Source organism: Chrysemys picta, chromosome 1 (assembly GCF_011386835.1).
Source record: "Chrysemys picta bellii isolate R12L10 chromosome 1, ASM1138683v2, whole genome shotgun sequence".
NCBI classification, from domain to species: Eukaryota; Metazoa; Chordata; order Testudines; family Emydidae; genus Chrysemys; species Chrysemys picta.
In genome coordinates, this window is record NC_088791.1 from 267,083,117 (window position 1) to 267,108,748 (window position 25,632).

Below are 25,632 nucleotides of genomic sequence, written 5' to 3' on the forward strand. Positions count from 1 at the left end.
GCATAAACTCTGGCAAATGAAATGTAAAAATATAATTAGGAAGGCAAAAAAAGAATTTGAAGAACAGCTAGCCAAAGACTCAAAAAATAATAGCAACATTTTTTTTAAGTACATCAGAAGCAGGAAGCCTACTAAACAACCAGTGGGGCCACTGGACAATTGAGATGCTAAAGGGACTCTCAAGGATGATAAGGACATTGCAGAGAAACTAAATGAATTCTTTGCATCGGTCTTCATGGTTGAGGATGTGAAGGAGATTCCCAAACCTGAGCCATTCTTTTTAGATGACAAATCTGAGGAACTGTCCAAGATTGAGGTGTCATTAGGGGAGGTTTTGGAACAAATTGATAAACTAAACAGTAATAAGTTACCAGGACCAGATGGTATTTACCCAAGAGTTCGGAAGGAACTCAAATGTAAAATTGCAGAGCTACTAACTGTAGTCTGCAACCTATAATTTAAGTCAGCTTCTTTAGCAAATGACTGGAGGATAGCTAATGTGATGCCAATTTTTTAAAACGGGCTCCAGAGATGATCCCAGCAATTACAGGCTGTTAAGCCTGACTTCAGTACCGGGCAAACTGGTTGAAACTATAATAAAGAACAAAATTGGCGGACACGTAGGTGAACAAAATTTGTTGGGGAAGAGTCAACATGGTTTTTGTAAATGTAAATCATGCCTCACCAATCTACTAGAATTTTTTGAGAGGGTTAACAAGCATGTGGTCATGGGGGATTCAGTGTATATAGTGTATTTAGATTTTCAGAAATCCTTTGGCAAGATTCTTCACCAAAGGCTCTTAAGCAAAATAAGCTGTCATGGGATAAGAGGGAAGGTCCTCTCAAGGATTGGTAACTGGTTAAAAGATAGGAAACAAAGGGTCAGTATGAATCGTCAGTTTTCAGAATGGAGAGAGGTAAATAGTGATATCCAACAGCGGTCTGTACTGGGCCCAGTGCTATTCAATATATTCATGAATTACCTGGTGTCAAGGCTGTATCCCCACTTTGAACTTTAGGGTACAAATGTAGGGGCCTGCATGAAAACTTCTAAGCTTAACTACCAGCTTAGCTCTGGTTCCGCTGCCACCATTTCAATGAATTCCCTTCCTGGGAAGCCTTGAAAAACCTTCACCAATTCCCTGGTGAATACAGATTCAAACCCCTTGGATTTTAAAACAAGGAGAAATTAACCATTCCCCCTTCTTCCTCCCACCAACTCCTGGTGAATCAAGATCCAAACCCCTTGGATCTTAAAACAAGGAAAAATCAATCAGGTTCTTAAAAAGAAGGCTTTTAATTAAAGAAAAAAAGTAAAAATCATCTCTGTAAAATCAGTATGGAAATTAACCTTACAGGGTAATCAAACTTAAAGAGCTCAGAGGACTCCCCTCTAGTCTTAGGTTCAAAGTACAGCAAACAAAGATAAACACTCTAGTAAAAGGTACATTTACAAGTTGAGAAAACAAAGGAAAACTAACACGCCTTGCCTGGCTGTTTACTTACAAGTTTGAAATAGGAGAGACTTGTTTAGAAAGATGTGGAGAACCTGGATTGATTTCTGGTCCCTCTCAGTCCCGAGAACGAACACACTCCCAAACAAAGAACACAAACAACAGCCTTCCCCCCCCCCCCCCAAGATTTGAAAGTATCTTGTCCCCTTATTGGTCCTTTAGGTCAGATGCCAGCCAGGTTACCTGAGCTTCTTAACCCTTTCCAGGGAAAAGGATTTTGGAGTCTCTGGCCAGGAGGGATTTTATAGTACTGTACACAGGACAGCTATTACCCTTCCCTTTATAGTTATGACACCTGGAAAAAGAGGTAAACTGTGAGGTGGCAAAATTTGCAGATGATACAAAATTTCTCAAGTAGTTAAATTCCGGGCAGACTGCGAAGAGGTACAAAAGGATCTCACAAAACTGGGTGACTGGGCAACAAAATGGCAGATGAAATTCAATGTTGATAAATGCAAAGTAATGCACATTGGAAAACATAATTCCAACTATCCATTCAAAATGCTGGGGTGCAAATTACATAAGAATTTCATCTACCATTTTGTTGCCCAGTCATACAGTTTTGTGAGATCCTTTTGTAACTTTTTGCAGTCTGCCCGGGACTTAACTACTTTAGCAATTTTGTATCATTTGCAAACTTTGCTATTTACTTTTAATCCTCTCCCCCCGCCCTCTAGATCACTTATGAATATGTTGATCAGCACTGGTGCAAGTACAACTCCATGGTAAGTAAATTCTATACCTGTGCTTTCAGAGCAATGTCCTCAGCATAGGCAAATTTCTGTGTTGACATTTGAGGAAGGTCACTGGTGTAAATATTAAACAGGTTGAGTGCTAGGACTGATCTCTGTGGTAGGCCATTGTTGAAATGTGGCCTTTTCACCAAGTAAAACCATGAAACCTATGACAAGGAGAACTTCTCCAAATAATTTTATCATTAAAGTCCATGGCTCTCAGAAGAATGCTATTCCACCATACAGTGTTATAAAAGGTAGATAAGTCTAAGAAAGGAGCCTCGTTCTTGAGTTTTTATTGGAATCCCACCTCAATGTGTGTTGTTAAGGCTAATACTTGGTCAGTATAGCTGTGGCTGGTCAGAAAGCCATTTGTTCATTTGGTAACATTACTTCTACAAATGGCATGATCCTGGTCAGCAATATTCTCTTTGTATATCATGCAGAGGAGTAATATGGAGCAATATGATGGTTGGCTATGTGGGCTCAGCAAGGACAATGACCAGAGTCCCATGCCAGATACTTGAGGTAAGCTCTGGAATGAATATTGGAGAACAGTGCATTCAGCCATGCTTGTCCTTGGATTCCAAGTGTGGTGGTAACAGAGGGTAACAAGTGTGGTGTTGTTGTTGTTAAGAAATTCTGGAAAGATACCTTCAGCTACTGTTGCTTTCCCAGCTTTTGTAAGTGGGGCAGCCTTGTTTACCTCTTCTAGTGAAAGGCAATGATGGGGGAGATGAGGCAGGTAGTGACCTGATTGCCTGTCAGAGCTCTCTGCACACTTTGCACTTAACAGACTTATCCCCTGGTACTTTTGATTCATAAGAAGCATTCTTCCAACTGCATCAGCTGAGGCATCAGGGTTTTGATGTTTCATTGGGTTTGCAGCCTCAAGCTGATGCAAAAATAGTCAAGCTTTACAGCTAGACTGAGTAAAGTCCAGTGCTTCAATTGTCTCGATACATTTTTGACAGCATTAAATTCAGTGACTCTACTAGGAATTTTGTGCTTTTTGGGTCACCAAATGTTTGGTATGGTTTTAATAGCTTTTCTGTGTCTGGTTTCCATCAAGGGATGTATCCTTTTTGATTTTTTTTTCTTGAAGCTGTTTCACCTGAATGATGAAAAATTTTGGGCTTTGGTAGAATCACATCAATTATGGCTTATATTGCCATAGTGATTCCTGGCTAGTTTGCTTTTCAAAAGCTCAGTCATGGTTTGGAAGATGACATGATTACTGGGAGTTCAGTCCATGTGAATTACATGGCATCAGGGGCTCGTTCACCTGCACATCTACCAATGTGATATATGCCATCATGTGCCAGCAATGCCCCTCTGCCATGTACATTGGCCAAACCGGACAGTCTCTACGCAAAAGAATTAATGGACACAAATCTGACATCAGGAATCATAATACTCAAAAACCAGTGGGAGAACACTTTAACCTGTCTGGTCATTCAGTGACAGACCTGCGGGTGGCTATATTACAACAGAAAAACTTCAAAAACAGACTCCAACGAGAGACTGCGGAGCTGGAATTGATATGCAAACTAGACACAATCAACAAAGGATTGAATAAGGACTTGTAATGGCTGAGCCATTACAAACATTGAATCTATCTCCCCTTGTAAGTATTCTCACACTTCTTATCAACCTGTCTGTACTGGACAAGCTTGATTATCACTTCAAAAGTTTTTTTTCTCTTACTTAATTGGCCTCTCAGAGTTGGTAAGACAACTCCCACCTGTTCATGCTCTCTGTATGTGTGTATATATATCTCCTCAATATATGTTCCATTCTATATGCATCCGAAGAAGTGGGCTGTAGTCCACGAAAGCTTATGCTCTAATAAATTTGTTAGTCTCTAAGGTGCCACAAGTACTCCTGTTCTTTTTGCGGATACAGACTAACACGGCTGCTACTCTGAAACCTGAATATAGATTAGTCTTCTCCCCTATCACCTGGCAATATTTCAGTGGTTTCAATAGCCACCACACGATATGGGCTATAATAGCAAAGATATTGCATGTGAGACATTTTCAGAATGGTCATCAAATGAAGACACATATTTTGTCTTTGATCAAAAGATGGGCACTTTTCATTCTGCCCATTGGAAGAGAGATTACAGTCAGGATCTGTTTCCTCAACTTGGTTGAGGACTGTAGATACTATCACAATGTAAGTATTAAATAGTGATAATTAAGAATGAGTGTCACAACCCTGGTCAAGCTTCCTGTGTTGGATATTCACCAGGCTGCTGCATTAGGACCCATACATTGGGCCTATATGCCTTCAAGCTCCCCTTTCTCTGGTCAGGATTCAGTCACCGTCTCTGGCATATTTCCAGCCTTTCTGGCATATTTCCAGGGCACAAACTTTCTGTCTGATACTCCTCCTTGGAAGTATGACACTGTGACCCAGCTGCCCTAGACCCCCAGGAGCAGTCCTGAGTTCCAGGACACCTCAATAGCTTAATCACACCCTTTACCCTTCACTCTTGTGGGCACTCTGGTTTATAGTTTCCTAGTTTACCCTTTCAGGGACATGTGATAGTCAAAGCAAAAAGATTTTGCAAAGGCATTTCCAAAAACAATCACTCTAAACTTTAGACATTCCAAATGGAATGCAAAATAAGAAACAGCTGTATGCAATTTTTTCATTTCTCCTCGAGTGTTCTTCAGGAGTCAGAGACCCCTCTTTTGGAGTTCACTCCTCCAGCACATACTTCTCTTCCCATTCTGCTCAGTCAGAGAAAGCTGTTTCAAGTAGACCTGATCCTTTTATAACTTCCAGTCGTCTTTGCCATGTGACTCTCTGGTCAGCCTCAGGCCCACTTTCCCCGCCCCCCCAATCCCACTGGATTCCAGAGTTGAAAACCTGTTTATCCTGATGCAGTAGCCAGTAGAACTGGATCAAAATTTCCAGATGAATAGTTTATTTGACAAAAAATGCAGTTTTGGTCAACCCAATCCTATTCACAAATTGGACGCAAATAGTTTTGTCCATTCACAAAATGGCTAGAGGAGGAGGTGGTAGTGGGGGGGGGGGGGGAGGGGACTGCTGGTGCTGTCACTATAGCACATTGTCTAGGGTGCGTCCCCTGGGATGTGGGAGCCCCAGGCTCTAATTCCCATGCTAGTAGAAACCCAACATGGGCTTTTTCAGTTCCCTGAAAATTTGGTAATAATACAGATTCAGTTCAAATTGAACTGATGTTTTTTGAACTACCCCTGAATGAAAAAAAAAAACAAATATTCAACTAGATCTAGGAGACAACTCTTTATCAAAGAGTGCTTCCATTTGAAAAGAAAATTGTCAAGGTTTACCAGCTGTCCATTGCTAGTCCTTTGGCACCACCCCTGGGAATTTCAGTCCAGGAGGGGGTAAAAGACAGTAGGGGAGGCACAGACAAGTCTTGCAATCATTATCGAGTTTATAAATTGTTGTAGATACATAGAGTTCACAATATCAAACAGAATTCATAAGTTGTAAATAGTTCCCCTAAACTGTCACAAGGAGACAGTTTAATTCCTTACCTTCTTAAACTTTAGTTAAGTTATGTAGTCAGAATCTGACAGGTCCTTTTGTAGATGTGCAACCAGGGCAGAAGTGTGCTCAAGGAGCCTCCTTTCTTTGCATGTCCTGCTACAGGGACAACCAGACCTTACCTCCCTGTACCCTTGGGACCACAGGGACTGATCCTCCATTAGATACAAATTGCTCCAAAAGACCATAGCCCTGGCTTCTTTTGCTTTGGCTATCAGAGCAGGACTCATGTGAGGGGTGAGTAATGGATGGAAATAGCAGCAGGCACACTCGTTCTGTGAGGTAGGAAGTTCCATGAAGTAGAATGCCTCCAAGAACTCTCCATGATGTGAAGTAGAGCACCACACCAACTTCAGTGTGGACCAGTGCCTCACAGACGAAAAGGAGCCCTTAATTAGCATTGAAGCAATTTTGCAATTATTTTGCCATTAATTTATATTAATCCAGTGTAGACTGCGGAAATGTTCATTTCTGGATGGGCACAGCAAAAGTAAATGCTTGACACGATCACGGGGGTGGAGATCTCTGTTTCAGTGACATATCCAGTTCCAAAAAGTCAAAAGAGGACTAGATTTACATAATTTAAATGGCCAGATAGAAATAGAAGTAAAGTATGGAATGAAGTATGAGTTAATTCCTGCACTGTTTACTTAAAACTATATTTAGCATTTCTATTTCTCACCCAAGAAGCATGTTATGGCCTCCCAGGTGCTGAGCATCAGAATCCTCACTCAAATCAGTGGGATTTAAGTGTGTTCAGCCTTGTGCAGGAGGCTCTTGGTAACTCACTGTTCTGTGAGTTACTGACTCACAAGTCCTGACTCACTGATAGTTTGACCATATGTAAAAATGTCAACTTTGATGCCTAGCATCTATGAACAATAGCTTTATACCATCAAAAAGAGGGCCTTTCCCAACAGGACAGAAACCTCACTGTGATATTGCACTCCATATGTTTTATGGAAATATGTTTATAAGTGTGAATATGATGTAACTGAAATATGCTTTATGCAAAAGGTCTCTTGTAAGGTATCATTACAAAGCTTATGATCTACTGAGTGTGTTCATCCTATTTGTATGAATGTATCATTTTTGTATCTGAAGCTAGAAATATGAAGTATTACTCTGAAGTCCTATTGTAGCTATGCAAAGTGTGGGCCATTAATGGTAGCTTGAAATCTTGATGGCTCCCATCAACTAAGACAATTAGTTGTAAATGGCTCTGTTTACATGTCACATGATACTGGAATCCATCTTAAACCTGGTGCTTTTCCATTTAGAAGGAAGGGTGGGAACCCAGAGAGAGACAAAGGATTCCTGCCTTGTGCAAAAGATATAAAAGGGGATGGAACAGAACAAAGGGGGCTGCCAGTCATGAGAAATCCCTGAGTTACCACCTGAGCTGGAACTAACAAGGCCTGTACCAGGGGAAAGTACTGGGCCCAGACTAGAAAAGCAGACTAGTCTGTGAAAGAAGCTTATTGGAACATCTCTAAGGGTGAGATTTACCTGTAATCAGTATCTTAAATGTATTAGGCTTAGACTTGTGTGTTTTGTTTTATTTTGCTTAGTAACTAACTTTGTTCTGTCTGTTATTACTTGAAACCACTTCAATCCTACTTTTTATACGTAATAAAATCACTTTTGTTTATTAATTAACCCAGAGTAAGTGATTAATACCTGGGGGAGCAAACAGCTGTGCATATCTCTCTATCAGTGTTATAGAGGGCAGAAAATTTATGAGTTTACCCTGTATAAGCTTTATACAGAGTAAAACAGATTTATTTGGGGTTTGGATCCCATTGGGAGCTTGGTGTATGGGTGCTGGAGATAAGAAACCTGCTGAGCAGTTTTGGTTAAAGTCTGCAGCTTTGTGGCACGGGCAGACCAAGTGCCAATTCTTGCCAGGACTTTAGACTCACCCAAGCACTGACAAACTGATGGCTGAAACCAGTCTTTCACCTGTGTGTTAGTATGACTAAGGGGTATTAGAATTATAACAATGTTTTTCGTGTTTAGACTTTATTAAATGTTTGTAAGTTTCTGCACGCATTAATCTAACATAATTTCTCTTTCACCTTTACTCTTCACATAATTACTCTTTCAGGTAATATTTAAGTTTTGCTTTATAACTATAAACAAATGTTTGCTCTGGAACAGTGAACCTATCAGCAGGGATTGTCTCCTACCCATCAAGAAGACCTTTCAAAACTAAATGGATTATTGTGGGATATCACAATAAAAAGACTTTTATCGCCCCTGCACATGCATGAAGAGGCTATGTGCAAAAAGACGGATCCCATCTGCTTGAATTCTGTAGGGAGGAAATAAAGAAAGCTGACAAGAAAATTGCTCATGTCTCTTTTGCTCTTTAGACTCTGACAGGGCTGGAGCTATGAAACAGAAACAGAGATCCCCAGGATCAACCTGGGTTTGCCCTGAAAGGCATTCATTGCTGACAGAGTGCTAGAACTCTGATACTTTTGGAACCATCGACTAACTCATTCATGTATATGTTTGCCTTTTTTAGCCTGTAAATAACTCATTTTGTTCCTAGTTAATAAATCCTTAGTTTACTATAGGATTGGCTACAAGCATTGTCTTTGATGTGAGATCTGAGGTACACATTGACCTGGGGTAAGTGACTGGTCTCTTGGACCTGGAGGGAACCTGAATCTTTTGTGATCTTTGGTGTAGAGCAACCAGCTATTACTATATCCAACTTGCCTGGATGGCAAGATAGACTGGAATGCCCAATTGGACTGTCTGTGGCTCCATGATAAGATTGTTGTAGTGCTTCAGGATTTCACAGTTGTTCCAATTATAGAACATGAAACCAGTTTGGGGTTCTCTACCCTGCTTTTTGATAGTCTGTTCTGAGGTTGGCACTCATGGTCAAACCACTCCAGACAGTGTGGGAATCTCATTGTGATTTTTTTTATATGCTTTTCATAGTGGTATGCTTATAATACTGATATGTAAATACACTTCTACCTCGATATAACACTAACTGATATAACACAAATTCAGATATAACGCGGTAAAGCAGCACTCCGGGGCGGGGGGGGGGCTGCGCACTCCGGTGGATCAAAGCAAGTTTGATATAACACAGTTTCACCTAGAACACGGTAAGATTTTTTGGCTCCCGAGGACAGCGTTATATCGGGGTAGAGGTGTATGTGAATATATATGCCCCCCCCCCCGCACATATACCCACACAAACATACTTTTCTTCAAAATGCTTTACTCAATGGGAAGTTGTGTGCTTTTCTTTTTATAGCACACACAAGTTCCACAGTAGATAAAACATTGTATAGGAAGTGATATGACTTAGTTCTTCTATAAAAATATATCTTAAATTCTTACAATACATCCTTTGAACTCCTTGACAGAGTGCTGAGAACCAACACGTGAACCAGCACTCTGATCACCGTGAAATCCAATTATTTCCCACAGAGAGGGCATGATTGAGGGAAATAGTGGTTAATTACTAGATCAGCCTGGGTTGGGAGAGCTAAAGAGCTAATTAGCACTTTAAATGCAGGAGTAGAAATAGAGCACAGGAAGGAAGCATAAACAGGGTTAGAGTCTCAGCCTTTCTGTGGAGAGATCTCATCTCTCTGGAAAAAGGGGATGATGATTATATAACACTGCTAATAGAATTGCTGTTCAGAAGTATAAGTGTGGTGGCTGATATAACAAAGTACACAGCAGTAGTTACAAACCAGAGGTGTCAGCCATTTGTGGAGGAAAACAGAAGGTGCCACATGTCACAAACCTCTAAGATAAATTGTGCTAAAAACACAAGCAAATAAAGCACAACATAGTTTGCAAAGAGACCTATACTGTCAAGATTTAGGGTCCTCTCCATTAAGATCTCATTTTTTAATTGTCAAAATTGTCTATTTACCTCGATTAGAGGTACACTAGGTAATACAAAATAATACATTAAGTTTCAATAGTATATAATTTCAGTGAATTGAAAAGAATATCTCATATTATGCCAATTTACATATCACTATATGGGAAGTGACTGTAATCCATTTTATACTTGGAAAACAGATTTCACTAGAAAATAAACCAGACACTGCACATGACTATCCCAGGGGATCGAGGCAGTTTACTTCATTCTAAAGGGAGTGTTTTTAGGTTTTTTGGATAACTTCTGAAAACAAAAAGCCCATTGTTCAATATGTTCACAAGCAGATGGAAGTGAATAGCAGGCATTGCAAAGCAAAATAATTATAAAATAAAAGAACAATTATCTATTTTTAACAAATTCATACAAGTACAAAAAGTACTGAAGTCATAAATAGAACAGAAGCAGTTCCAGCAAGTAGTAAACTGCAGGCATTTTCAATAGAATTATCTATCATTCCAGATTAGTGTTCACAGATGGACCATATATTACAGGACCATTACTGAAATTGGAGAGCAGAGAATTTTATGTAATGCTGACAGAATGTCAGGCATTGGCAAGAGAGGAAGGGTATATGAGAAAGATATGTCATAGTGAGAGCAGTAATGAAAATAACAGTTAAAAAAATAGCTGTTCCAGCTGGAAAACAGGAAAACAGTAGCTGGAGGACAAAGAAAAACATACTATACCACCAATTTTCACTATATAGTGCAGTGGTGGGCAACCTGTGGCCCGTGGGCCACATGCGGACCATGAGGGTAATCTGATTGCGGGCCCCAAGACATTTTGCTAACATTGACTGTCCGCAGGCACGGCCCCACGCAGCTCCCAGTGGCCATGGTTTGCCGTTCCCCACCAGTGGGAGCTGCAGGAAGCCGCAGGCCGCAGGTTGCCCACCACTGATATAGTGACTTTATTCTAAGTGGTGAAAGTAGTTCATAAAATGGATAATTATTATCCCCATGATAGAGATGTTATGGATTCAGGGAATATAGGGACAGATCCAAAGTTCACTGAAGTCAATGGAAAGATTCCCAGTGACTAAAGTTGGCTCTAACATAGGTCTTTTGAGCTTCCAGCTCTGACTTCACCAGGCTGTTCCAAAAAGCAAAGCAGAACAAAGTAAATAATAGAGATGTAGCAAGTGTGACTTCATGCTTCAATTTTCATTTAAGTATTTCTTCTTTATGGTTTAATATATTATATATTGATCAATTGTTATTCATGACAAGGCAATAAGTATTTGAAATGTATGCCACTAAACCAACCTGATAGATCAGCTGGTGAAATATTGACTTATGGTATATACTTATCTATACTTATGGCTCTGTGCAATTGATTTGGGTCCTGATACTGCAAATGAAACAACCATCCTTCTAAAAGATCACAGCCATAAATAGCACAAGTGTCATTAGGATAGCCTTGCAATGACTGCAGGAAAAATTACGTAACAGTTTGAAATTAGAAAGCTAGAAAATTGCAGCCCAACATGGCAATTAATGGCAACATAAAGGCTTCAACTTGATCAATTCAATCTCTTGAATATCCTCCTTGGGGACCTGATGTGCTACTTTTGTCGGTGTGTTTATTCATAGATCAACTACACTTACATTGACTTGGACCTTATTGTTAGGTTTGTAACCTATAAACCATAATTTGTCTGATTTGATGTATTATAGGTGTCACACATTACAAGTAGAAAATACGGTAAGATATTTGCCCCTGAGGAGTCTGCAATTGAATATAGCTAGCTAATGAGTTGATATAACTAGTGGAATTCCATAGAAAGGGAAGAGGCAGGAAGTATTCCCAAGCAAGCTGGTGCAATTGCCAACCCCTCCTGGGGCATCTAGTGTGACACCAATGCCTTGCTGGGCACCAGGTGTACTAGTCTTAGGCAAGCACTGTGAACATTGTCAATTACTAAGACTGTATCACCCAGCACTCCATCTGCCTGCAACCATCATGCTTCTTTCAGGGCCACCCAAACACCCTGAGTCTGTGACCTACTCTTCCTCCATTGCCTTCCACCTGCCATGGAATCATCCCCATTCTGGCAACCTGAATCCCTCCTGAGCAGAGGAAAAGAGCTTTAGAAGATGTAGTGCAGTTCTGTTTTCTGATCTATTGTCATTTTAATGCTGCCTGCAGTGACTCAAGATCATGAGTACTCACATCAGAGCAGATTGTTAAGGGCCAAGGCACAAAACCCAAATTGGTGGGGAGTTCTATACTTTGCCACCTTTCTAATTGTTGGTAACTTGACCTCTGAGGCCCAACCCATGCCCCGCCTCTTACCCCAAGGCCCCGCCACGTCACTCACTCTTCTCCCTCCCCCTGTTGCTTGCTTTATCGTCTCCATTTCCCTCCCTTGCCAACTGGGCTCCCTCTTCTCTGGGGCTGGGACAGGAGCTGCTGCAGCCTGATGAGGAGCCTGCCTGCAGGTAGGAGGCAGCTCTGGCTCAGCAGGAGTTGGTGTGGGTTAATGACCCAATACCCACCCTTCCTCTGCCTTGCAGTAATTTAACTTTTGGTGTCCAGTCAGCACATCTGATTGGGCACTACCAGGTCCCTTTTTCAACTGGCAAGGCATCCAGACACAGAAGCCAAAAACCAGATTGTTAGGATAAAACTCTGATAGGTGGTAACTTAAGTTCCCTGTAAGCTGTGCAGGCGCTCAGAAAACCCATCAGGGGACCTGTCATGGCTGGGGGAGGGGTGCCCCTGCCCTGGCCCCAACCTAGCCTGGCCCTCAAACTGCCACGGCCGGGGTGGCTTCCTGGCCCCAACTATGCTGCGGCCCAGACCTACTGCAGCCAGGGCACCCTTACCCCGGCCCTGCCCAGATGGGGCAGCGCGGTACAGTCCAGCCCCAGCCACGGCCGGGGCAGCCCGGCCTGGCCCGAGCCACAGTGGCCCAGGCCCAGATCCAAACCCAAACCTGGGCGGCCTGGCCCGGCCCCAGGCCCAGCCCCAGGCGGCCCGGCCCCAGCTGCAGTGGCTCGGCCTGAGCCGTGGCCAGAGCAGCCTGGCCCAGCCCTGTCATGGCTGGGGCACCCCTCCCAAAATCTAGTCCCAGCCCAGACCTGTTGTGGCCAGGGCACCACTCCCTGAACCTAGTCCCAGTCCGGACCTGCGGGGGCCAAGGAAAGGGCGCCTGTCTTGCATCCCCAGCCTGGGAGCTGCCGCGGTGGGGAGAGGCGCCTCTTCCTCCCAGCCCAGGTGCTGCTGCGGGGACAGAGAGCTGGGGGGAGTCCTCTCTCCTCATCATAGCCCCGGTGCACCCTCCTGAAACCCAAACCCTTCATCTCCGGCACCACTCCAGAGCCCGCACCCCCCAACCGGAGCCCTCCCTTCCCACCCCAACCCCCTGCCCCAGCCCTGAACCCCTTCCCACACTCTGAACCCCTCCCCCCCACCCCACCACATGAATTTTATTATGTTCACTGATATGAGTGCACATAACAAAATTCATTCTGTGCATGGGTGGGAAAAATTGGAGGGAACACTGGTGGTAACCCTCTTCTATGCTAAGATTTCATCAACCAATTCAGTAATAAGAAACTCAGGATAAGCAACTGTGAATCTCTTTCTTATACCTAGAAAACCTTGCACCCCATAGTCCAAGCAGCTCAGAGATAATCATTTCCTTCTGGGGGGAGTTTTGATCCCCTTCCTACCATACGCTTTGAGCTGCAAACTCACCTGGTGGAAGGAATCTATTTGCATGACTCATCTTTGAGGCAGGGGAGGGAGGGAGGGTAGAACTACAAAGTCTTCTGCTGCATTTAACGTCCCACAACAGTCCATCTGGTGTTGACGGACCTATTTTGTTGGACAGGATGAAACACCTTTGTTAAAGATCGGTACTTCACACTAGTTAATATCTTTCTTCTGTCTAGTGAGTTACACAGTCAGAGGTTCACACTGCAGCTACTCAGATATTATGTTATAATACGGGGTACAGATGCTATAAAAAAGGTAAATGTGTGCAGCAACTCACCAGCATTCAATAAAGTCTAAACCAGAGATCGGCAAACATTGGCACGTGGTTCACCAGGGTCCGGCCGGTTTGTTTACCTGCTGCATCCGCAGGTTCGGCCCATCGCAGCCGTGGTTCACCGTCCCAGACCAATGGGGGCTGCGGAAGTGGTGCGGGCTGAGGGATGTGCTGGCTGCCGCTTCCCGCCACCTCCATTGGCCTGGAGCGGCAAACCACGGCCAGTGGGAGCAGTGATCGGCTGAACCTGCAGAGGCTGCAGGTAACAAATTGATCACCCAGATCAACATGATCTCATCATTAGATCTCAGCTTAACTTTGGTACCCAGAAAGATAATGGAACAAATAATGTGATATATCTCAACTTTAGCAATGCTTCTGATACTGTCTCAAATGAGTGTCTCAAATGAACTAGGTGAACCTACTATAATTTGGGTTCACAGCTGGTTGGAAAACTATACTCAGTAGTTCCTAATGGTTCACAATCAAGCTGAAAGGGCATATTGAGTGGGATTCCAGTGTGATCTGTCCTGGATCCAGTTTTATTCAATATCTTCATAACTTATTTGGATAATGGCATAAAGAGTACACTTTTAATGTATATGGATAATACCAAGCTGGGAGGGGTTGCAAGTGCTTTGGAGGATACATTAGAATTCAAAATGATCTTGACAAATTGGAGAAATGGTCTGAAATAAATAGGATGAAATTCAATAAGGAAAAATGCAAGTACTACGCTTAGGAAGGAATAATCAATTGCACAAATACAAAATGGGAAATGACTGCCTAGAAAGGAGTACTAAAGAAAAGGATCTGGGAGGTTATAGCGGATCACAAACTAAATGAGTCAACAATGTAATACTGTTACAAAAAGGGAAACATCATTCTGGGATGTATGAACAGGAGTGATGTAAGCAAGACATGATGAGTAATTCTTCCACTCTACTCAGCATTGATAAGGCCTCAACTGGAGTACTTTGTTCAATTCTGGGCACCACACTTCAGGAAAGATGTGGACAAGTTGGAGAACAAAATGATTAACAGTCTATAAAATATGACCTGTGAAGAAAGATTGAAAAAAATTGGGGGGGCGGGCGGGGAGGAAGGGGTACCCGATATGTCCCCAAGTACATTAAAGATTGTTACAAAGAGGAGGGTGACAATTGCTCTCCTTAACCACCGAGGACAGGACAAGAAGCAATGGGGTTAAATTGCAGGCAGGGAGATTTATGTTAGACATTGGGAAAAACTTCCTGGTTGTAAGAGTAGTTAAGCACTGGAACAAGTTACCTAGGGAGGTTGTGGAATCTCACTCAGTGGAGGTTTTGAAGATCAGATTAGACAAACCCCTGTCAGGGATGGTTTAGATAATTATTAGTCCTGCCTCTGTACAGGGGACTAGATTAGATGATCAATCAAGGTCCCTTCCAGTCCTACATTTCTATGATTTTATAGTTGAAAAAGCAGAAGTCAGACCTCCCAACAGTCCTGTGTTTTGCAGGAATGTCCTGCTTTGACCTAAAATAACCCTGTCGTGGTTGAAGCAGCTCCTTTCCCATGGGGCTGCCTGGGCTGGGCTTGACTCCCCCACCCTCCAGGCATTGCAACCTGCTTCTCCTCCCACTTCTCCTTGCTCCAGCCCAGCGTAAGCTCAAAACATTGGGGCTGAGGCTGGCCAGCCCTGTGAGACAGGAACCAGTGCTGTAGGGTGAGGGCGGGGCAAAATTTTGTTCTGCAAAATCCTTCCCCAGTCTCCCATCCCACTTGAAGACAGCACTTGACCTCCCTTTCCCCTCCCATCCTAGGCACAGGACCCATCCCTCTTTCACTACTGTTGTTATGGGGAGTTACATATAATTAGATCACTAAGAGATGTTTAACAGAACTGCTTTGATGTGGCACTAGGGACTGAATACTGTATTGCAAAGTCTGTCAGGTACACCAGTAAGGCAAATTTCTTTAACCTGTCTTAGTGAAATTGTATACAAATATTTAAATTACAATAGTTTGTTCAAATAAATTTCAAATATATATAGCAGGTTTGATGTTAATATCTGTACCTTGAAAAGTTATTGTTTTGCAGCTTGCAGAACTTGATGTAGGGGTCTAAGTAGGAAGAATTCACATTTAGAACTTTCTTTAAAAATATAGGGACAAATTAATCAGATACACACAACTCTGAATTCAGAGAGAGCTGTATTTGTATATCTTAAATCAGAATTAATCTGTTTGCACTTATGGAAGGTGCCAGGGGACAGCATGGAAGACAAAAATATGCTGTATAGCCAAGAACAGGTATAATATGTGCCCTGAAATGAGTCTTCAAGATTTCCCCCTCCCCTCCCCGCTGACTTACACTAACCAACTTTGGAATATATGGTTTTGTTTTAATGCCTATTCAGTTAAGGGGCTCACTACCAATATTAACACAAAGGATATCAGCATGAGTTGCCATGTTGGTTTCTGTGATATTGACATTTGTGCATTAGGAATTAAATTGAGGCATTATCTCAGATCACTTAGACAACTCAAGAACTGTTAGACAGTAATGAACTTCAAATACTGTTGACCTGGTTGTATTCAAAGCATGGTTTTATTTTTAAAGCTCATTTATTCTTCATATTCTTTTCATATTCTACTGACAAAAGGGATAATTATGCTGAACTTGTATATGGTAGTGCTTCTTTGCTCTACACCTTAAATAATTTAACTGATTTACACTCACTGAGGGTTTTAGCACTATTTTTTTTCTAGTCCAGGAATCTTGTCCAAACCTACATAAAGCAGCAGGAACATAGGCTGCATGACTCAGTACATTGGAACTGCTGCACTGATATTTATAGGTACTCAGCAAAAGGTGATGCAGCTTATTTAAAAATATATACTTCTTGATTTAGACTGTTCAGATTGGAACAATGAATGCTATACACAAATCACAGTCAGATTCTATCCTTAATCAAGTAGTATTTTAATCTGTGAGTAAATCCACTGAAACCAAATAGATGACTCTCAATAAGGCACTACTCAATGCAAATAAGTTTGGCCTTGTATGATGAGAGTTTCAAGGGTGCCCAACCCGGTATATAGTAAGGAAGCCCAGACCCTTTAAGGTATTTAGGTGTTGCTCTACTAAGTATTGCAATGCCTAGGTAGCCTGCTACCCAGTGCAATTCTCAGCCCTGAAGTAGGTACCTTAAGTACCTAAGAGAAGCATTTTCAGAAGCTAGCTATCAGAGTAGAGAACAACTGTTTAGGCACCTAAATAGCTGATATGTCCTGAGCCAGAAATAGGCACCTGCCTCTGCTCACAATCCTCAGCTGCAAACCCTATTCTGAATTTTATCATTTAAGTCAGGTCAGGTGCTGAAGTAACCCATGCCCTAGAAGCTAAAACAGTGTGTGTCTTGTTCAGGCTTAATATGTCTATTATGCTCATCCTACATTTAATTATGCCCCCATGACTCTTGTTTGACTGCTGTGCTGCCCCTATTGGAAGCCTACCTTTTGCTCTTCTGATATGTTGGTGACAGTTCCAGGGTTAAATGCACCTGTTTCTCATTTGAGGCCTCCTCCAGGGAACCATCTTCATTCACAGACCTTTAGCTATCACCTCTCTCAGGGTAGGTTCCCATGTTCCTCTCTCTCCAGACCAGTTTTAGGGCTACAGTATCCTTGCAATTCACTGTGTTTATCTCAGCAAATCTGACTTTAGGTCAGTACCTGCAGTTCTACTCTCTCTCAGGGACAGTGACATGGTTAACTAGTGACCATAAGCAAAGTATTTATTTAGAACAAAAGCATTACGGAGAAAACATATATTCAAAGCAATAAACAACTTTTTTTATCATGCCTGTTCTATCAGGGATTACCCATCCTCTGCATGGAGACTCTGGTAATTTTCTAGTTCTTTCATACACTTCCAGAAGGGTCTGTCCCTTTTAGTTAAAGTCTCACATCAGGTTTTGGATTGAGTGAGGGTAACATTCCATCTGTATCAGACTGCCTGTCAGAGGATAGCTAGCTCTCTGAAGGGGTCAGGGGCCCAAAATATCCCTGATAGTCTCCATAAGGGGGAATGAGGCAGGTCAGGTCCACCTGGAAGTAGTTAACTCACTGAGGAACCAGGATGCAATTAATTAGGCAGGGATGCACCTGGGCTTGATAAAAGGCTAAGGTAACTGTTAAAGGAATTGTGGCAAGGATCTTGGTAGCATACACTTTAAAGAGGGAGAAGAAGGACAGGAGATTGGGGAAACCTAAGAAAAGGAAAGGTAGTTCAGGGAGCAGATAGGAACATCTAGAACCAATCCTTCTCAATTCCAAACAAGCACCCTGAGCTAGAATCCAGTGGATGGAGGGCAGACTTAGGTTCCCTTGCCTACTCTAGCCAAAGACTTTAGAGAAGGGTCTAAACTGAGAAGACTTAGAGCTGTCTAACTCTATTACTTCTAAGGAATTTTTGACTCTCCAATATCCTGAATCAGACAGACTATTGAGAGCTCAGCCACAGGACTGTGTCATATCAAAGACTTCTCAAGGACGGACTTGAATGGGGTGACTAAAGGGGGATGGAATCAAATAGTCTAGCTCCTGGCCCTTCTGTAAGGGGGTGCTAAAACCTAAAGATCCCATAATAGTCTGTACACTTTATATGATTCATGCTTCTCTGTCTGCTGGCTTTCTTGAACCTGCATATGCAACTTCTCTCAGGGGTGCTACTTCTGCAGACTTGTTTGCCTACTGAGTATTTTGCAGTAATTACCCCCACTGATGTTTGTTCCTGATAGTTCATTCATGCTTAATGACTCCTCCTCTGTAACTGCAGTGCTTGTCTGCTTTCAAGAAAAGTTAACCCCTTCACTCCTGCTGGGTAGCGATAAAAGTTGAGTGGGGGAAATTGAGTCTCACTTTTTTTCCAGAAAAATTAATCAGAAGCTTCCCAGTTCTCCACAGGGATCTGGTGAGTGGGCTCTGAGTACACTTATGGTATTAGCTTCTGTGGGTGAGACGTTTTCTCCAGCATAGTTTGAGAATCCCACTTTAGGGTCTCCTGGGCTTTGGCATGAGCTAGGGCTCTGAGCTGCCCATTAGCTGTTGGTCAGCATAAGCATTTAAGCAGTTTTGTAATGACTGGCATGAACTTAAGTGCTGAGGGAACATAGGTTCCCTTAAGATTAAGTGGTAGCTGAGTAGTGACTTTGAAGGTTTAGGCACCTGCATCGTGGGCTGAAGTGTGTGGGTTAAGACTGAGCATGCAACCTTAATTCTACCCCCTGTACGTGTAAATTATTAAAGTCTCTTATTATTTGATCTCAGATTACTACTCAATTAATGCAAAATAATATACTTTTCCCCTGCAACTTTAGGTGAAGTATTGCAGTTCCCAGGCTGCGGACCTATTTAGATAAGAAAGGAGCTCTTCTATTGTAACTCCTGAAGATCTTAGGACATCATGAGGAGAACAGTTTCACTATTTCACCATCTGTAAGATAGGCATGGGACTGATACAAGAGCTCAGCTAACATGTACTTCTCCATTTGCAGATAAAGTCTTCTACTGCATGTAAGTTCTATCATGATTCTACTACTGGCTAAATCTGTGGTCCTGTCTCCTTTGAATGGCTGGCCTACATAGAAGATAAAAACTTGCTACTTAATCATAGCTGGATCAACTACTGCTTTATCTCTAGTAGTATAGGATTCAGCTTTTGGTGCTCATGCACCTTAGGTCTGCAGAGTATCTACCTCAACATTTGTGCTCCTCACAATAGGGGCAGGAGCCCTAGTGCTCCTCATCTTAAAATAATCTGTTCGAATGACATGCTTACCTCCCTTCTTATCACAGAAAGCTTTCATCCTTTCAACTATTATTACATAAAGGAAAAAAGATACTTATATTAGGCTGCAAGTATGCTAACAAAAGGAGTGTTACCACATAACCCCAGCAATATGGGAAAAACTATGGTTGAGACAGTAACTCTGCCAGTCAGCCACCTACAAATCATCGATATATGCTTGAAGTAGACCTCAAAAGTCCTGAAACCTGGTCTCATTATTGTGTAGACTGCAAGGAATTCTTTAAGAGGAAATTCCTAATCCATTCCTTGTGTTTGGCTTTCGTTATGTCACAATTACAATGATGGTGATTATATTTACCTAGGGCCTTATTCCGCCAGGTTCTTCCATAGGTGCATAGAATTGAGGGGGGTGAGATTACAAGGGGACATTTCCTCTGGCACCTCTGTGCAGCAGCAGGGTACAAAGACAGTCATTGAATTCCCTAGATAAATGATTTTTTTCCTTCCTGCACTCCCTAGAATCCAAGAAAATCTGAAGGTGGTGAGGAAGTGTATCTACGGCCCTGTTACCCTATGTACTGGTCACCAGAGCTGGCTGGGTCTGCAGGGGCTGGTATGAGCAGACGGTATAGCAGTGAGCGCACACACCTGGTGCATCGGATCGCTCAGAAAGGAATTACATACATTTTGATTCTCTGGCTCGGTTGTTTAAATATTTCCAGTACAGCCATGAACAACCACCACCAATGGGGACTCTCTCCTGTGTTGCTTTATATTCTCTGTTCAGAGAAACCTTCATTTGGCCAGAGGGAGAAGGTTTTTCTTTGTGTTTTAAGCAGAAAATATGCTTTACAAACTAACTAAACAAATTCTTCTAATTTCCTCAGTCATGTGGGCTAAATGAAATGTAAGACACAAGCTTACTTCCTTCCCTGTAAGACCTCTGTTGCTGGGAATTTAATTTTCCTATTTGTTTGATGCAAACCTGATATTCTAGGGCCTAGGCAGTAATTGCTGCCAATCTGATTCTCTGTTCTTGACATAATGCCTGACACCCAGCAAGGTACAAACACACAATGCATTTGAGTCATAATCTCTCTCCTAAAATAAAATCAGAGCACTATATTTAAGATCCAGGATTTTGCATCTGAGGGTCAACTTTCTTTTTTTCTTGTTTTGTCACTCCTGAAGAGTGGTAATCACTGTTTGTATGGCATGGGATAGGTCAACAGCACTTGGAAATATGTTTTTGTTAATCCATGCCCTGGGATGTGAAAGTGTGTGTGCAGGCACACATTTAAAAAAATCCTCTGAGAATTGCATTGGCCTTATGTCTTGGTTCAACAAAACATAATACATCAGGTACCATAATAGTGGTTTTGCACTTGAATTATTAACCAGAGGCCAACCAACTTTTAAAATCTATCTAAAGAGTAAAGGGGAAAAAAACCTCAGCCAACCAGTCTTACTTAGCAATTAACAAAAAGGTCATATTTTGTCTGCATAATTTGTAAATCTATAATTGAGACGTAGTTTCAAATCCCTAATAATCCAATAAGTAAATTGTGAACTTCAACTAAGTCTGAGCAGGACCACCTCACTGATTTCCAGAACCTTGTATTTAAAGTGATTAAGACATATTTGTTAGCTGCACTCTTATTCCAGCTGCAGGCTGAGTTCTGAAACTTGTAAAAGAGACAGATGAAGGAACAACATTCTATTCCAGTAGGCTCATTTTTATGACTTAAAAGAAGCAGCCACTTTTCTTTAGGTAGGGTTGCAACCAACTTCGGTTATAGAGTTCTAATTTAGCTCCCTATCAATTTGGATTGGGAAATTGAAGAAATGCTCTTCTTCATGGTAAATGGCAGTTTCCAGTCTGAGTCAAAGTATGAAAAAAAATCCATCAAGTTGGTTTTGAATTATAGGTCTTTAAGGATTTAAGGATTCCTGATTGGAAATTACCTTTCATCTAATGTTTCCCTCTGGCAGGAAAAAATGGCCAGTTAGGACTCATTAGTTCTTCCATGGAATTAAATCTCTGGAAGACAATGTGAAGATATTTTTAAATAACTCCTCCATTACAATCAATCTTTTTTTTTTTTTTTTTTATAATCTGGGATCCCATCCCATTGCCACTGATGCAGGGGGACTTGTGGGCCCAATTATACCCCCACTGATGTCAACTGGATGTTTGTTGGGGATTTTTCCATTCACTCCTGTGGGAGTAAGACTGGCCACTACTTGAAAATCAACATGTTTCTTTATTGGAGGGTTGCATCTTAGACAGAACATAAAGGTCCTTCTGTATTTGACCATTAACAGAGGCCTTTGTTTAAGTTTAGTGGGAGATGTCTGCAATTTTGGAGCTGTAAGGTCAGGGGGTTGCAGACCTGGCTCTGGTGGAGTGCGCAGTTTATTATTGGATTTATATTCTTATGAATTATAAATTAAGTTATACTTATTACAGAGAGGGAGGTGGCAGTCCTTCTATAGTAAGGTTGTATTTATATTGACTATAAAGCTGATTTTGATCCCCATTATAACTCTGGAGGGAAGTGAGAAGTGAAATCCTCAGACTTCCATAGTTTCCAATTTTGGGGGGTTATTGCATTGACAGCTGGGGCTTCATCTAAACCCCATTGAAGTCAAGTGTTGGATCAGATCCTTGGAACACATTCTAAAAATCTTGCTTACATTAAGTATTTGCAAAGAGTCCAGTGTTTGAGTCCCTCTATACCACATGAAATCACAGGACACTATAACATTGAATGCCAATTTTTACATTGGGTCATGCAAAAGTCAGTTCTCAAGGGCAGGAGTGATAACATATTTATGAAATTAACATTTGACACAATTCTTTGTTATTGAATCCTACAGTAATATATATATATAGGTCTGAGCCAATGACCAGTGAAATCAATGGGATATTTCCTTCCACTTCAGAAGCCATTGGATCAAGCCCAATGTGCACAGCTCAATTTTCCAGATTGGGAACAGACTTGCAGAGTTATCAAAGATAGGTTTTTGCCTGAGATGGGAGACATTAGCTATGGAATGCTTTTCTTACATATTTCTTCAAATGTATGTACTTAGTAAGGTATAATATAAAATTAGTTTAACTGTGTTTTTCCACTTTTGTCAAGCATTATGCAAGTGGAAGGCAATATTAGCCACACTCGTCAATGGGTAACAAAGGCATAGAGGGGTTGTTACTTACCTAGGGAGGTACTGAGGTTTATGGGGTTAGGGATTAGTGTAGTACCAAGTAGGGTAGCCTGGTTTCTAATTCTTGGTCTGTTTTGCTCTGAATTGGTAGTATTTATTTGCAACATTGGGAGTGCAGATATTATGTATTATTTAATGCATCTCTATGGGGAATGTGTGTCTTATCTGGTATACTTTGAATGAAGTAGAACTCCACAGGAGTCATATACATTTGGTCAGCACCACCTAGACCTTTAAATGTCATGAACTAGTGATCAATTCACACTACTTAAGATTTAAAAAAAATCACTTTCTATTTATCCACAGAAGATTCTTCCTCCACACACAGGAAATTCAAAACAAACAAACAAGAAACACCTGCTTCATAAATGCTAATAACTGGCTACAAAGGACTTGTCCATCACCTCATTTATAAAACCAAGAAGATCAAAATAACGAAGTGAATAATTAAAGACATAAGTGTTATACTGACTAGATGTGATATACATAATTTGTAGTGATCAAACCTTAATTCTGACCCCAAATATTATCATTAATAAACACAATTCTTCTACAAAATAAGATTTATGTATGTATAAACATCTTGAGGATGCAAGCCCACATGTACATTATTCTAACATAGAACAAAGATGTGCTTTTAAAATTCAACTATAAAGATAATATTCTCAAACAGAAAGTTTAAGTACTTTACTGTCAGTTATTAAATTCAACTGTTTACACATATACACATGGCATTTCTCATTTCAGTCATACCTTTTAAGAAAACATTTGAATACTATATATATAAAAATTGCCCTTCCCTCCAAAATTTAATGTTGTCATGTTTTGGTGGTAGAATATGAAATTATTTTTCATAAAGGTTTTTATGTGGATAGTATACGATTTGTGATATCTTCAACTATTCATTTCTCTGCTGATAAGTGAACAGATTTTGCTCCTGTTATATGCTAATATCCTAGGGGTAGTTTCCTCATCAGCTCCCACTCTTTCCCTGTCCTCCAACTCCCAGTTTTTCTCCCTCCTCCAGTCCCAGGCTTACCAGGCTCTGTCTCAATCTACTACCTTTGTCCCCTACCATCCTGGTATGGCTTGTCCCCACTGTATTCAGATTAGTTGGCTTCCTCTTCCACACTGCTTGAGTGCCAGTCTGCAGTCCACTGAAAGCACAGGAGGAGTTTCAGTGGACTGCTCCACTCTGGCCTGTAGCAGTAGTTACAGGGAAATTTGTAGTCCAGGGCTCTCATGTACTGACTTGCTCTGTGGAGATGGTGCATGTGCAGTCCAAACAGCACCAGAAACTATGGGAAGCTCAAGCATGCTCAGTGAGGGTGGAATATTTAGAGACTTTAGCTGTTAAACTCTAGCAAGTCTCTACTGAGCATGTACAAACTCCAATTTTTCTTTCAAAAGTTTATAAATTGGCTAAACCTGGCCTATTTTCATAGTGATGGCAAAAAAGCATATCCCTGACCCAAAGTACATCCCTCCCCCTGCAAATTTTAAGTCACTTTTGCAAGGCACAGGACTGCTAGAGCATTTAAAATAACAGGTCCAAACATGGGCAAAACATTTTTTTTTCCTAGCTTCATTTTCAGAAATAGCTGACCTATTTTGGCTGACATTTTTCAGAACAAATTCAGACTGAAGCAAACCACTAACATGGAAAATTTCAGCCAAAACTTTTCAAGGTTATAAGTAACTGAAAACATGGTCTTATAAGTGGAAGTATCAGGCAACCTTATTTGTAGATGCTACCACCCCCACTTATAACACATCACAAGCCGGATAGATGCCAGGGAGTCAACTCATGAGTTAGTTTTGAATCCTATCTACTGAAGACCCTATTTATAGACAGTTGTTTCTTCTTTATGACCCATGTGTGTGTTTCCTCCCCTTCACCTCCTGCCCCAAATAAATCTTGTTTCATGTCTCATCTCCTTAGCCAATAATCTCCTGAAATAGCATGCTGGTACTCTAGACAGAATCAGTTTATTACAATAGTGTTTTGTTACATTTATCATCAGTGAAGACCACGTGTCTTAAGACAAAAACATTCTTTTTGATTTTTTTAAAAATTTAGAATACAAGTAAGAACAGAAAGCACAATTGCAAAGTCATGGGCAAAATGTGTTACCAGCAACTTTTGGTATCAGTATTGCCATCTCCAACTATTCAAAAATCATGAGTTAGGTCACATACAATAATGAGGTTTTTAAAATAGTTAATTGCATGTTCTTTTATTTGCCATCTCATGTCCAAACCTCTAAGGTTCAAGTATGCAGTGTTTCTCCATAAACAGAAGGGACAAAAACCTAAAGAACAACAAAAGCTCCACATCTGTAATTCTCATATATTAACATGATTTCAATCCCTGGAACTTTAAGTAAATGAACGGGATTACATGATGAGGTATCCTGTAATAGGAAAGCTGCACTGAGAGTGTGCACACAGGACAACTATACCCTCTTTCTAGTCACATGATTCCCACCCCACACAGGTATAGCTTGACAGGTACAAAACATGTGGCATTCTTGGAAGGTATCCTATGGTCTTTGCTTTAATGATGAACACAGTGCATTCTGGGATTTTTCTTGCTGTTCAGTCTGGGATGCAAAATGGAAGACAGGCAGGTTGGAATATACTGTATTTATTTATCTAATATATTTTTCTCCTGTCTCTATCCCATGCTTCCTTTCTGGAAGCCAGCACCATTTCTGAATTTCTGTTAGTGCGCATGGACCCAACCATGCTCCACATAGCTATGCTGGAAACCACAAACACATAGAGAATGCTTGGGCTGTATTTCAGATGTTGAAGCTGCTGGCTTTGGTTTTGGACTTTGCCTGCTGCATTGTGAAGCTGATGATATGGTAGCAGCAGCTTCTCCAGCAGCA

At 41.3% G+C, this 25,632-nt stretch overlaps 1 long non-coding RNA gene across 1 annotated transcript; it reads left to right on the forward strand.

The window, feature by feature from the left end:
- The first annotated feature begins 17,918 nt into the window (after positions 1-17,918).
- Positions 17,919-20,623, forward strand: LOC135983980 (uncharacterized). Its single transcript, XR_010601868.1, has 3 exons — positions 17,919-18,673; positions 19,080-19,275; positions 20,030-20,623. It is a non-coding gene; the product is annotated as an uncharacterized LOC135983980 (long non-coding RNA).
- Positions 20,624-25,632: the final 5,009 nt, after the last annotated feature.